We start from the raw sequence: 12762 nt of genomic DNA on the forward strand, positions 1-12762 counted from the left end.
TTTCAATTATGATAGGCTAATCACTGACCAATTTTACCACATCCATATAGTATGAGGGTATACCGACACAATCTGCTCATGTATTCAATATCTTTTGACCCTCATACTACATGGCGGTGGTAAAATTGGTCAGTGATTAGTCAATCATAATTGAAAGTATGTACCAGGATTTACCCTTATACTAACAAAAGAAAGGCTTAATGAGCACCTTCATTGACTAAAATTGTGCATGTCAACATGTACAGTTCTAGCAACGTACTGCATGTTTGGCATTGTAACACTTGAATCCATTAGAGCCCTTCCACACAGAAACGCTGCATAAGTAGCAATAGTCCTATGGGGCTATCACATTAAACATGGTGCAGTGGGTCCCGTCTTGACGATGCGCAAGTGCATCATACGTGTTTAAGAAGAATCATATCACAGCGGACAGTCTGATGTGGAAGGGACCTTGAATCACATCCCAAATGATAAGTGGTGAACTGTTATATAGACTGGTATAGGCTTTGAATCACAGCACGTTACAGTTTGAGATGCGTTGCTTAAGACACTGTATTGTAAAGTGTAAAAGTACCATTAGCCACTGTTGCATAGATGCATAGAATGCAACTGAAGTGAGGTACCAGAGAAAAACAAGCAGGGCTGGATTTAGGTCATGGCCTAGGGCACCACAGGAGCAAGGGCACCAAAACAGCAGGCTAAACTGGTGCAGCATTTGCAAGCTTGCAAATGCTGCAGTACAGGGAGATCAGGCGAGTACCTGATCGCAGTGCTCTGCTGCTACCGGCCTGTACAGCGGCCACCCTGCTCTCTCTGCATGTTGGCGTTGTGGCCGGTGGCTATAGACTTGGGCAGCATTGCAGAGCTACAAGTGGATGTGGAATAGCAGCCACCAGTCGCTCACCTCTCTGCTCGTCTCCAACGTAGAAGCTTCCTCTTCCCGTTTGACTCGCTGGTAACATGCCGACAAGTCACGCGTGAGAAATGCTGGTTGGAGGGACAGATGTACAGCAGCGGCTGATGGAGATGGAGGGGGAGGTGAAGAGAAAGTTTCTGCGCTGGAGACGAGTGGAGAGGTGACACTGATGGCTACTGCAGTGTGGAGGCGAGCTGGCTACATATACTGAAAGGTGGGAGTGGGAAAGGGAGGGATTAAGGTAGTCATCTAGCTACCTATACTTGAGGGGGAAGGGTCATCAGGCTACCTACACTAGAGGGAAAGGGGGAGGGGTCATCTGGCTATCTATACTGAAGGTGAGCGGCTGGTGACAGTAGCCTTGGGCGGTAAAGAGTACAAATCCGGCCCTGAGAACAAGACAACAAATGCACCCAGCTCTTCATCTTGGGGAGGCTCTTGGAATCTTCTGCACATAAATTCTGTGTTTTGCTTAAGGCCAAGATCACTGGACGCCTTTCTGTGTGCAGAAGGATGTGTGGAACTTCTGGTATGAATAATGAAATCACTACCATGGAAATGTTATGTTTCCATGGCAGTCATTCTCACTTGTGAGTCCAGAGGAGGGAGAGTACACTAATGTATACAACTGTACATAAACACATGACCAGGGCTGTCCGTACATACAGAGCAGCAATTCTTGGGTTTCATTGCTCGGATATTGCAGTGTAACACCCACTAGCTGCTTAGCATAGCGGACTGAGGAAAACTGAATATGTAAAGGCAGATGCACTTTTCATCATTATGAATTTTCTACTACTGTGCATTTACTTCATTGTAAGATGCTTTCATATGTAAGATGATTTCATAACCGATATACAGAAATTAGTTATAGCAAATTTGCTCTATAAATACTATTTCCACCTACTACTTACATTAGCTTGATGGGTTTACAAAACAATAAAATGAATAGGCTGCTTTCAGGTGACTGTCTGTGACCTGTTTTTCCCCAGAATAGAGCTTATTCAGTCTCTTGATTGCAGTTAAAAAAAACAACAACTAATAATCCAGTAGGATACACACATCTGACAATATGCAGTATTGAATGCGGTTAGACAGGACTACACGACTGTAATGCTTGCGTACTAGGAAGCATTATTTCAACAATATGCAGTAAATGCTAAGAAATAATGCCAGAACTCGCAGAGGAAGCAGAAACATGAAAGTAAGGAAATTGGTTATACAAAACAGTGTGGTTTTAATTAACTTTGCAATGCTTGTTTAATTCGAATCACTTGGCCAGGGCCGGATTTACCATAAGGCACTGTAGGCACCTAATAATGGAAAGGAGTCTTACTCTGAGTGCCCCTCTCCCTTCTTTCCTATGCAGAGCGCTGATGAGAGTGTAAATGAGGGGCTACTAAGTCTGCTATTGGCATTCTACTGAAGAGATCTCCCTTCAGTCAGGGGAACCTCTAGTTCCTTACCATAATACTGAGGTTCCTCTGGCTTCCTAATACTTGGGGGCACCTTTAGCTACTTAATTTTGTGAAACTTCAGGCTACATAATACTATGGGACACCGGTAGCTACCTATGACGGGCAAGGGAAGTAAGGGAGAAGTGACAGCTGGGACAGCCAGCACACTTGTGGTGCAGTTTGGTTGGGGTTTGAAGATGCATGGAGGGCGAAGTCTAAAGTGCCAGGACATCTGTGCCTATAGGCTCCTGTGAGGTAAATCCGGGCCTGCACCTGGCTATTCTGTGCAGAGACTTTCCATGCATGCTTTCTCCTTGCTTGCTGCAGTCCAAGAAAGACCAGAACACACAGCACACACCTAAACCACACTGAAGCGGAAAAAAAACCCTTATGATATAATGAATTGTATGTGTAGTAAGGGTAATCATAGAACATTAGTAGCAAAGAAAAGTGTCTCTTATTTTTTTTTCAGTTATATAATTTTTTCTATAACGTTGCATCATTCTCTAATATTTGCAGTTTACAAACTATACTCTGAACTTTCCTGCTCTGTTTCATAGTTTAAAATACAAAGGGTCATTAGCTATGCAGTAAGACCTTAAACAAACAAGAAACCGTGAGAGACAGGTTGAGATAAGTGATTCAGAAAAGAGTTCTTAGTCGGAGAGCTCAGGAAAGCTCTTTTACATAGATAACTGAAGTTTCTTAACTCTTCCTATATTGGAAACAATGAGACTCATATCTGTGCTACTAATGTTCTATTTCTTAGCTGTACTGCACATACAAATCATTATTTATATCATAAGTTTATTTTCACTTCAGATTCCCTTTAAAGAGAACCTGTACTGAGTAAAATTATTTAAAATAAACACATGAGGTAACTTCAAATGAACATTACATAGTTACCTTGTTATTAGTTCCTCTCAGAAGCTCACCATTTTCTTCTGACAGTGATCCCTTCCAGTTCTGACAATATTTTGTCAGAACTGAAATATATCAGTTACTGTCAGTTATATATCAGTTGCTGTCAGTTACAGCTGAGAGGAGAACTGATGTGTCCATGTTTCCCTATGGCTCAAGTGGGCGATGTTACAGTTTAACTGTGTGCTGACCAGAAAGCTGTTATGGTGTAATGGCCATTTTCCAAATGGAGGACGGAGAATTCCATTGATCACAGTGGACAAACCGGATGCAGGAGAGGAAAAAGAGATTGAGGAGTAGACTACACAGGAGGTAAGTATGACTTGTGCATGCTTATTTTGACTTTTTATTTCCAGTTCAGGTTTTCTTTAAGGTGGCCATAGAAGATTCCATTTTTTCTTTTTTTTTTTTTTGTTCAACCAGAGAAATTTTACTATTTGATAGAATAATCAGAAAAAATCGAACCAATATACCATACACTTATGATCGATTTTTCTTAAAATATCAAACAAATGATCAAATAGAAATGTAAGTTTTTATATTGCTGTATCTGAATTTTCACACACAATAGATATCCTCTCTGTTCGATCATTTTGATTGACTAAACAGAAAAATCGATCAATTTCATTGTACTGTGTTTGGGCACCTTTAGGGAAACAATAGAATTAACTCCTGACTGCTCAGTTCAAATCACTATGATGATTATCCGGATGTTGTTAATCTAAACAGCATGCTCAGTGTTTAACCAGGTGCCTGTTAGGGCTGGGGCCCACTAGAAATCACAAGACACTCAAAAATACTACTGTTTTTGGCCTTGTTCACATGTCTGTCCACAGTGGGCTTATTTTGAGGAGTTTTTTGTTTCTGATTCCCGGTGCTTGGGTAGGCGATTCTTGTTTGTGGTTAGAGGTTTCCGGCGCGTTTTTCCAGAGCATTTTGGTAAATTACTCCCTGACGCAAGTCAGGAAGTGAACTCTTTGATCCAGAAAAGAATAAATATATTCTTAAAAACGCAAACGCAATTGCTCCACAAAGCAGTTTTGTGAGTGTTTTGCATTTTTCCTACACCTTCCATTGAGGAGGAATCGCCTCAAAAATGGCTCAAGCACCGCTTATCTAAACAGATCAGAAATGAACCGCTTAGATATGAACTATCTCATAGAGAATTATTGTGTAAGCGCTTTCAGGGCGATTTTGAAAAATCGGCCACTCCTAAAAAATAATAAAAACACCTGCACTGTGAACAAGCCATTTGAGAGTGATTTTTGCAGTACAAAAAACGGTAATTTGTTACCAGTGGCCAGGGTCATCACTAGCCATTTTGTCACTCCAGACGAGAAAGCCTGTGGCCAGAGTTCACCAGAAAATAATCGTAATGTGGCCAGCGTTCACCAGAAAATAATCCTATGTGGCCAGCGTTCACCAGAAAATAATCGTATGTGGCCAGTGTTCACCAGAAAATAATCGTATGTGGCCAGCGTTCACCAGAAAATAATCGTATGTGGCCAGCGTTCACCAGAAAATAATCTTATGTGGCCAGAGTACACCAGAAAATAATCTTATGTGGCCAGCGTTCACCAGAAAATAATCTTATGTGGCCAGCGTTCACCAGAAAATAATCTTATGTGGCCAGCGTTCACCAGAAAATAATCTTATGTGGCCAGCATTCAACAGAAAATAATCGTAATGTATAATCATAATGTGGCCAGCGTTCACCAGAAAATAATCCTATGTGGCCAGCGTTCACCAGAAAATAATCTTATGTGGCCAGCGTTCACCAGAAAATAATCGTATGTGGCCAGCGTTCACCAGAAAATAATAGTATGTGGCCAGCGTTCACCAGAAAATAATCGGATGTGGCCAGCGGTCACCAGAAAATAATCTTATGTGGCCAGCGTTCACCAGAAAATAATCTTATGTGGCCAGCGTTCACCAGAAAATAATCTTATGTGGCCAGCGTTCACCAGAAAATAATCTTATGTGGCCAGCGTTCACCAGAAAATAATCTTATGTGGCCAGCGCTCAACAGAAAATAATCATAATGTATAATCATAATGTGGCCAGCGTTCACCAGAAAATAATCGTATGTGGCCAGCGTTCACCAGAAAATAATCTTATGTGGCCAGCGTTCACCAGAAAATAATCGTATGTGGCCAGTGTTCACCAGAAAATAATAGTATGTGGCCAGCGTTCACCAGAAAATAATCGTATGTGGCCAGCGTTCACCAGAAAATAATCTTATGTGGCCAGCGTTCAACAGAAAATAATCGTAATGTATAATCATAATGTGGCCAGCGTTCACCAGAAAATAATCCTATGTGGCCAGCGTTCACCAGAAAATAATCTTATGTGGCCAGCGTTCACCAGAAAATAATCGTATGTGGCCAGTGTTCACCAGAAAATAATAGTATGTGGCCAGCGTTCACCAGAAAATAATCTTATGTGGCCAACGTTCACCAGAAAATAATCTTATGTGGCCAGCGTTCACCAGAAAATAATCTTATGTGGCCAGCGTTCACCAGAAAATAATTTTATGTGGCCAGCGTTCAACAGAAAATAATCATAATGTATAATCATAATGTGGCCAGCGTTCACCAGAAAATAATCCTATGTGGCCAGCGTTCACCAGAAAATAATCTTATGTGGCCAGCGTTCACCAGAAAATAATCGTATGTGGCCAGTGTTCACCAGAAAATAATAGTATGTGGCCAGCGTTCACCAGAAAATAATCGTATGTGGCCAGCGTTCACCAGAAAATAATCGTATGTGGCCAGCGTTCAACAGAAAATAATCTTATGTGGCCAGCGTTCACCAGAAAATAATCTTATGTGGCCAGCGTTCACCAGAAAATAATCTTATGTGGCCAGCGTTCACCAGAAAATAATCTTCTGTGGCCAGCGTTCACCAGAAAATAATCTTATGTGGCCAGCGTTCAACAGAAAATAATCATAATGTATAAGCATAATGTGGCCAGCGTTCACCAGAAAATAATCCTATGTGGCCAGCGTTCACCAGAAAATAATCTTATGTGGCCAGCGTTCACCAGAAAATAATCGTAATGTGGCCAGCGTTCACCAGGAAATAATCGTAATGTGGCCAGCGTTCACCAGAAAATTATACTAATGTGGGCAGCGTTTCACTAAAAATGTATAATTACCTGTAAAAAGAAAAATATTTACTCACCTGCAGAAGCCTCCTCTCCCTGGGCGCAGCTCCCCTGACGATCTTCCTGCAGCAGCGCAGCCAGCCTCCGAAAGTCCCACGCTGACAGGCAGAGCAGGGCTACAGGAAGATGGCGCCCAAAGCCCTGTACTGGATACACAAATAGTCTCCAGTACAGGACTTCAGACGCCATCTTCCCGTAGCCCTGCTCTGCCTGCCGGAAGACTATGCAGGCTGGAGCAGTGAGCTGCTGGGATGAACTGGTGCGGCGTCGCACAGTCTGGCGGGGAAGGTGGGCACTTTTCCCCCCTAGCGCGGCCGCGCCCCGGCGCTCCAGGCCACCGTTTGTCCTTGCCTGGTGGCTGGGACACCTCTGCCAGTGGCTGCAAAGCTAACTAATAAAAGCTTAGAGCTGTTAAACCACTTTATTGTTTTGGCCACAGTGCTGCAGCTCAGATTCAGGGTGATGATAATCTTCTTATGGCCCAGAAGAAGATTATTCATGTAAAGCAACAATTCTTTTTTTTTTTTTTTAAGATCCTCAGAGAGTTCTCTGCCATGAGGTGCCACATTGAACTTCCAGTGACCAGTATGAGAAAGCGCAAGAGGGATAACACCAAATGTAACACATCAAAGTGTCATATCTTCAGTGCTGTTCCATGATAAGATATAATAAAATATTTACATAAATGGGAGAGTGAGCTCCCTTTCGTGAGAGGCTGTAAAAGTTTGGCAGTTGAGTCCCTATGCTAAAGATCACATGAAGGGAATCTCTTCTGAACACTAATCCTTTAAGAAATTGCTGTTCCTGCAAATAAAGGGTATTGAAGAGGAACTGTAACCAAGGATTGAATTTCTTCCCCATCAGTAGCTGAAAACCCCTTTTTCTATAAGAAATCTTTACCTTTTCCCAAATAGATCATTAGGGGGTCTTTATGACTGATATTGTGAAATAATATTGTCATATGGATCCCACAGTTTGAAAGTTTCCTGCCTGTGAGCCTTGTTGCATTGTGGGAAATGATGACTGTTTCCAACTGCCAAGCAACCAGTATCTCTATCTGTGCATATGTATATCTATAAAAAACATTTTAGCCTATTGCTTGGTGTGATTATAAATAATGGCAGTTGGTGCTGTCTGTTTTTTTCATGTCTGCCAGTAGTAAAGATGATGACTTGCAGGCTGATTGTGGATCAAACAACATGAATAAATTACATGGCCAATATCAATATTTTCTTGATCTCTCTTCTATTTTTTAACTTCTTACTTTGCAAATGTATTGCTTTATTTGTGTCCCTTTTTCGCCAAAGTTCCTTTTTAAGTGTAGCACTCAACCTCTTTTTAAAAGCTCATTAGACAAACACAATTGACAGCAGCGGCTACTGAAGAGGGCATCTGTTAGCTGCACTGAGTTCAAGCACCACATTAGACAGACTAATTAGAGGCGTTAAGGATGACTCAAACCAAAAGATTGCAAACTACCATAATTTCAGTGAAGCTCCATGTTTGTTAAACATGGAAAACTCCTCTCCAACATAGCCCTGTACATTGCAAGGAATAGGCTCACACAATTTACATTTTCATTATAGTTGTAGTGAGTGTTTACCTACAAAGGCTTGCAAAAGAGTTCCTGACAGGAAATACTCAGGGCTCGTTTCCACTATAGCAAATCCGCATGCGGGCACTGCATGCGGATTCGCATAGTCAATGTAAGTGGATGGGGCTGTTTCCACTTGTGCGGCGGCGGGAGCGTTTTTCAGTGCGGCAGAAATCTGCACGGCAGAGCCGTCAGATTTCGCGTGCGGGAGGAATGCGGGCGAATCGCCGCTAATGCATTTAATAGGGAAATCGCATGCGGCTTTGTCATGCGGATTTCCCCGCGATTTTGCGTGCGATTTCGCATGGTTTGCTATGGAGCTTTACTCAGGCAGTGACATGGTTAAATTCGCCTGGCTCCTTGCCATGCGAAATCGCATGCGAATTTGCGGCTAAATCCGCAGGCGGAAACGCAGCAGCATGCGATTTCTTCTGCGGTGGAATCCAGGCGATTCTGCACCGCAACAGTGGAAACGAGCCCTAAATGAGAGTGTCAATCTGCTATAAATAAACGTTGAAAATCTGCTATAACAGAAGCAAGGCGTCATACTACATGTCATGTAGCAAATAAACACTGTAAACGAAACTCCCCCCCCCCCCCCCCCCTTTGATTTTTGCAAGGAAAATGAAATTAAACGCAAACTTCTCGACATTTTCTAAAGGTGGATGCACATTTTATGGAAATTTGATTTTCTTTTCAACATTAACTTACAGTTTCATTAAATAGCACCAATATGATAATATAGCAAGTTGTTAAACTACAGATAGGATAGGGTACAAATAATGGAAGAAATTGTATAACCTCACAAAACGTTGTTGAGAGGAACATCACTCATCCTAGACTTATTGTGTCCACTTGCATATCCCTGAATAGATGTGTGGTGCTCAGTCTCAAAGTAGGCAAAAGCCTGGAATAGTATTCACAGCAGTCAGCCACACAAAACCACTGTAGCAGATATTATATGCCCCAAACCCACAGAGTTTACTATGTACGAGCAATCAACCTCTAACCTATTCACACACAGTTGTGGGCTAGTACACCAAATGTGAATCGGAAAACCCAACTAGATGCAGGCCTTGCCCAGATAGGTAGAAGCTAGTTACAGCAGATGAGTTTCACTGTAGAAATTTAGTCATTAGAAATATCTATTTGTGGCTTTTAGGGTCCTTATAGACTATGTCAAACAGCTGTATCGTAGCTTAGAAGTGCAATGTGATACATAATGTGAAGCACATGGTACAATGAAAATATGCTTCACTGCCACTGTAAACACGCGTGTTGTCAGGTATGCATGTAGTGTGTTTCTCCAATGGAACCCACCGCACCTTGGGCCCATATAGAAATTAACTTTTTCTTTTGAGTTTTCTCCAAGGAGATAATTTTTCATCTTCCATTTAAAATAATTTTCCAGCACTTTTCAACTAAAAAAGTAGATGAAAAAGAACTATCAAAATTATTTTGTGTATTGTCTTGCTTTCTGGTGGCTTGAAAGGCCTTTTTTTGACAAGTTTAAAAATATCTCCTAGGAGAAAACTCAGGTGAAACAGTGAATTGCATATGGCCCCTGATGTGAACGTACCATAGAAATATAATTGCATTGCATTGTCCAATGCACCGCAATGCAATAGACGATGCGGGAAGAACCCTGATTTAGGTGGGTTATCTTAAAGAAGGTGGATACTTATGCAGCCATGTTTATTTTCTATTCTTTTCTATTTTTAAGAACTTCACCCAGCGTGAATAGTGTTAGAATATTTGTCCCATGCTGGTGAAATGCTATTGTCCATGTGCCCAGCAGCCACTAAGTGCACTCCTGCTGTATAGTGCGGTGACTGTAATTTAATTCACTTTGTACAGCGCCATGAAATGTTGGAGCTTTATAACTTAAAGGATACCCCAACTGAAATGTGACATAATGAGATAGACATGTGTATGTACAGTGCCTAGCACACAGATACCTATGCTGTGTTCCTTTTTTTATTTTTCTGCCTGAAAGAGTTAAATATAAGGTATGCAAGTGGCTGACTCAGTCCTGATTCAGACAGGAAGTGACTACAGTGTGACCCTCACTGATAAGAAATTCCAACTATAAAACACTTTCCTAGCAGAAAATGGCTTCTGAGAGCAAGAAGGAGGTACAAAAGGGGAATTTCTTATCAGTGAGGGTCACACTGTAGTCACTTCCTGTCTGAGTCAGGACTGAGTCAGCCACTTACATACCTGATATTTAACTCTTTCAGGCAGAGAAAGAAAAAAAGGAACACAGCACAGTTATCTGTGTGCTAGGCATTGTACATACACATGTCTATCTCATTATGTCACATTTCAGTTGGGGTATCCTTTAATAATTATAATAATAATTCATTTTGCAGAAAAATCTGTTTTCATTTAGACATAAAAAGTTGATTTCTGTTGATCAGAAAAGGAAACTTAAATATTACAGTGATTTAATGTTGTATGACAATAAATCACTAAAACTTTGAAGGGAAGAATAGTTTTAATGGTGATGTAAACTGAACTTCTGCTTGACATGGTGTTTTTGTTCATTGGGCTGAAAGGATTGGATTTCACCAGCCCTCGCCTGTAGCAGCAGCTACGTTTTCGCATGAGTATTTTGGCAATGTTCCAGTATGTTCTCAGTATATTAAAGGATTATTTGGCAAATGTAACAAACACTTACTAAAAACTAAATAAACAATATTGATGATCTGCCAAATATATGAGACAGAGATATTGTACATTGTTACAATATGGTTAGAGATTAATGGTAAAAGACCAAGTATATTTACTGTTGTACTATATGTATTTACTCAATCAATGTACACACCAAGACATGACATATTGTGAAGTATGTATGAAATTAAAGAGAACCCGAGGTGGGGTTCTGACAATGAAATCTGCATACAGAAGCTGGAACTGCCTATACAGCCCAGCCTCTGTTGCTATCCAGATCCCCCCTAAGCTGCCCCTGCGCTCTGCGACCACCCATAAATCACAGCCGCTCTGCCAACACGCAGCGTGTCACAGCGGGCTGTGTTTACCTGTGTACTGTCAGTCTGCTGCTCCCCCCGCCTCCTGCATAGCTCCATCCCCGCCCGTGTCCCTTCCCTCCCTGCTGATTGGAGGGGAAGGGATGCGGGCGGGGACGCAGAGCTATGCAGGAGGTGGGGGGAGAGCCAAGACTGACAATACAGAGGTAAACACAGCCCACACAGCGCGGCTGTGATTTATGGGTGATCGCAGAGCGCAGTGGGGGCTTAGGGGGGATCTGGATAGCAACAGAGGCTGGGCTGTATAGGCAGACCCAGCCTCTGTATGCGGATTTCATTGTCAGAACCCCACCTCAGGTTCTCTTTAACAAAAACTTGCAGCCTAGTAAAACTATTCAGTAACATAACTCACGACAGCCGGTTCATTTATTTTTTAGTTACTCTATTGGATATTTGAATTTAAAATGATAGTAGTATGCTGGTGGGGTGGGTAAAAAGGAGGGGAAAACGCTTGGTGCTGGTGTGGTGGATAAGAGACAAGGAAAAAAGTTGGGTGCTGGCAAGGTGGGTATGAGAGAGGGAGAAATGCTTGATTCTGGTGGGGTGGGTACGAGTGAGGGAGAAATGCTGGGTGCTGGTGGGGTGTGTAAGAGGGAAGGAGTAACGCTGGGTGCTGGTGGGGTGGGTAAGAGAGAGGGGAAAAAAAGTTGGGTGCTGGTGGGGTGGGAAAGAGGGAGGGAGAAATGCTGCTGGGTGGGGGGAGAAATGCTGGGTGTGAGAAACACTTGGTGGCTGGGTGGCATAGTGAAAGACTGGGTGCAGCTGGGAGGGAGAAATGCTGGGTGCTGGCTAGAAGGGAGAAACGCTGGGTGCTGGGTGGGAGAGAGAAACTCTGGGTGTGAGAAATGCTGGGTGCTGGGTTGGAGAGAGAAACAATGAAATGTTTATTAATTGTAGCTGATAAGGAAACATTAGCAACATAACGTAATCACTTGAATTTGAATATACGCTTCCCACTTTTTTTTTCTAGTAGTAGGTTTTATGCTGTAAATAATATTTTAAGGCAAAGAAGAAGTGATTAGTTTCATACCACTTTAATCAGCTGGGTGGGAGAGTGAAATGCTGGGTGTTGGGTGGGAGGGAGAAATGCTAGGTGCTGGGTGGGAGGGAGATTTTCTGGTCGGGAGGGAGAAATGCTGGTTGTGAGAAATTCTGGGTGATAGAGAGAAACAATGGGTGCCGGGAGTGAGGGAAAATGCTGGGTGTTGACTGGGTGGGAGAAACGCTGGGTGCCATGTGGGAGAAACACTGGGTTCTGGGTGGGAGAAATGATTGGTGCTGTGTAGAAGGGATAAACACTGGTTGGGATAGGGAAATGCTGGGTGGGAGGTAGAAACGCTGTGTGAGAGAAACCTTGGGTGCTGGGTCAGAGAGATAGTAATGCTGGGTAGGAGAAATTCTAGGTGCTGGCTAAGTGGGAGGGAGAAACGCTGGGTGGGAGAGAGAAACGCTGGGTAAGAAGAAGAAGGAAGAAACGCTGGGTGGGAGAGAGAAACGTTGGGTAAGAAGGAGGAAGAAATGGGTGCTGGTGGGGTGGGTAAGAAGAAGGGAGAAATGCTAGGGGCTGGTGGGGTAGGTAAGAGGGAGGAAAAAACTTTGTTGCTGGTGCGGTGGCTAAGAGGGAGGGAGAAAAACTGGGTGCTGGGTGGGAGAAATGC

The 12762-nt window shown here is 42.6% G+C and overlaps 1 protein-coding gene across 3 annotated transcripts in view; it reads left to right on the forward strand.

Moving 5' to 3' along the window:
• Nucleotides 1–2068: 2068 nt before the first annotated feature.
• SCGN (secretagogin, EF-hand calcium binding protein) overlaps nt 2069–12762 on the forward strand; it is a 116407-nt gene continuing 105713 nt past the window's right edge. Inside the window, exon 1 of one of the 3 annotated variants that reach the window (XM_068234659.1) lies at nt 2069–2120. The gene's annotated coding sequence lies outside the window, so the exon portion shown is untranslated. The remainder of the gene's footprint in view (nt 2121–12762) is intronic. The other 2 variants (XM_068234658.1, XM_068234657.1) reach the window with 2 other exon arrangements.

This window comes from Hyperolius riggenbachi, chromosome 5 (assembly GCF_040937935.1).
Source record: "Hyperolius riggenbachi isolate aHypRig1 chromosome 5, aHypRig1.pri, whole genome shotgun sequence".
Taxonomy (NCBI): domain Eukaryota; kingdom Metazoa; phylum Chordata; class Amphibia; order Anura; family Hyperoliidae; genus Hyperolius; species Hyperolius riggenbachi.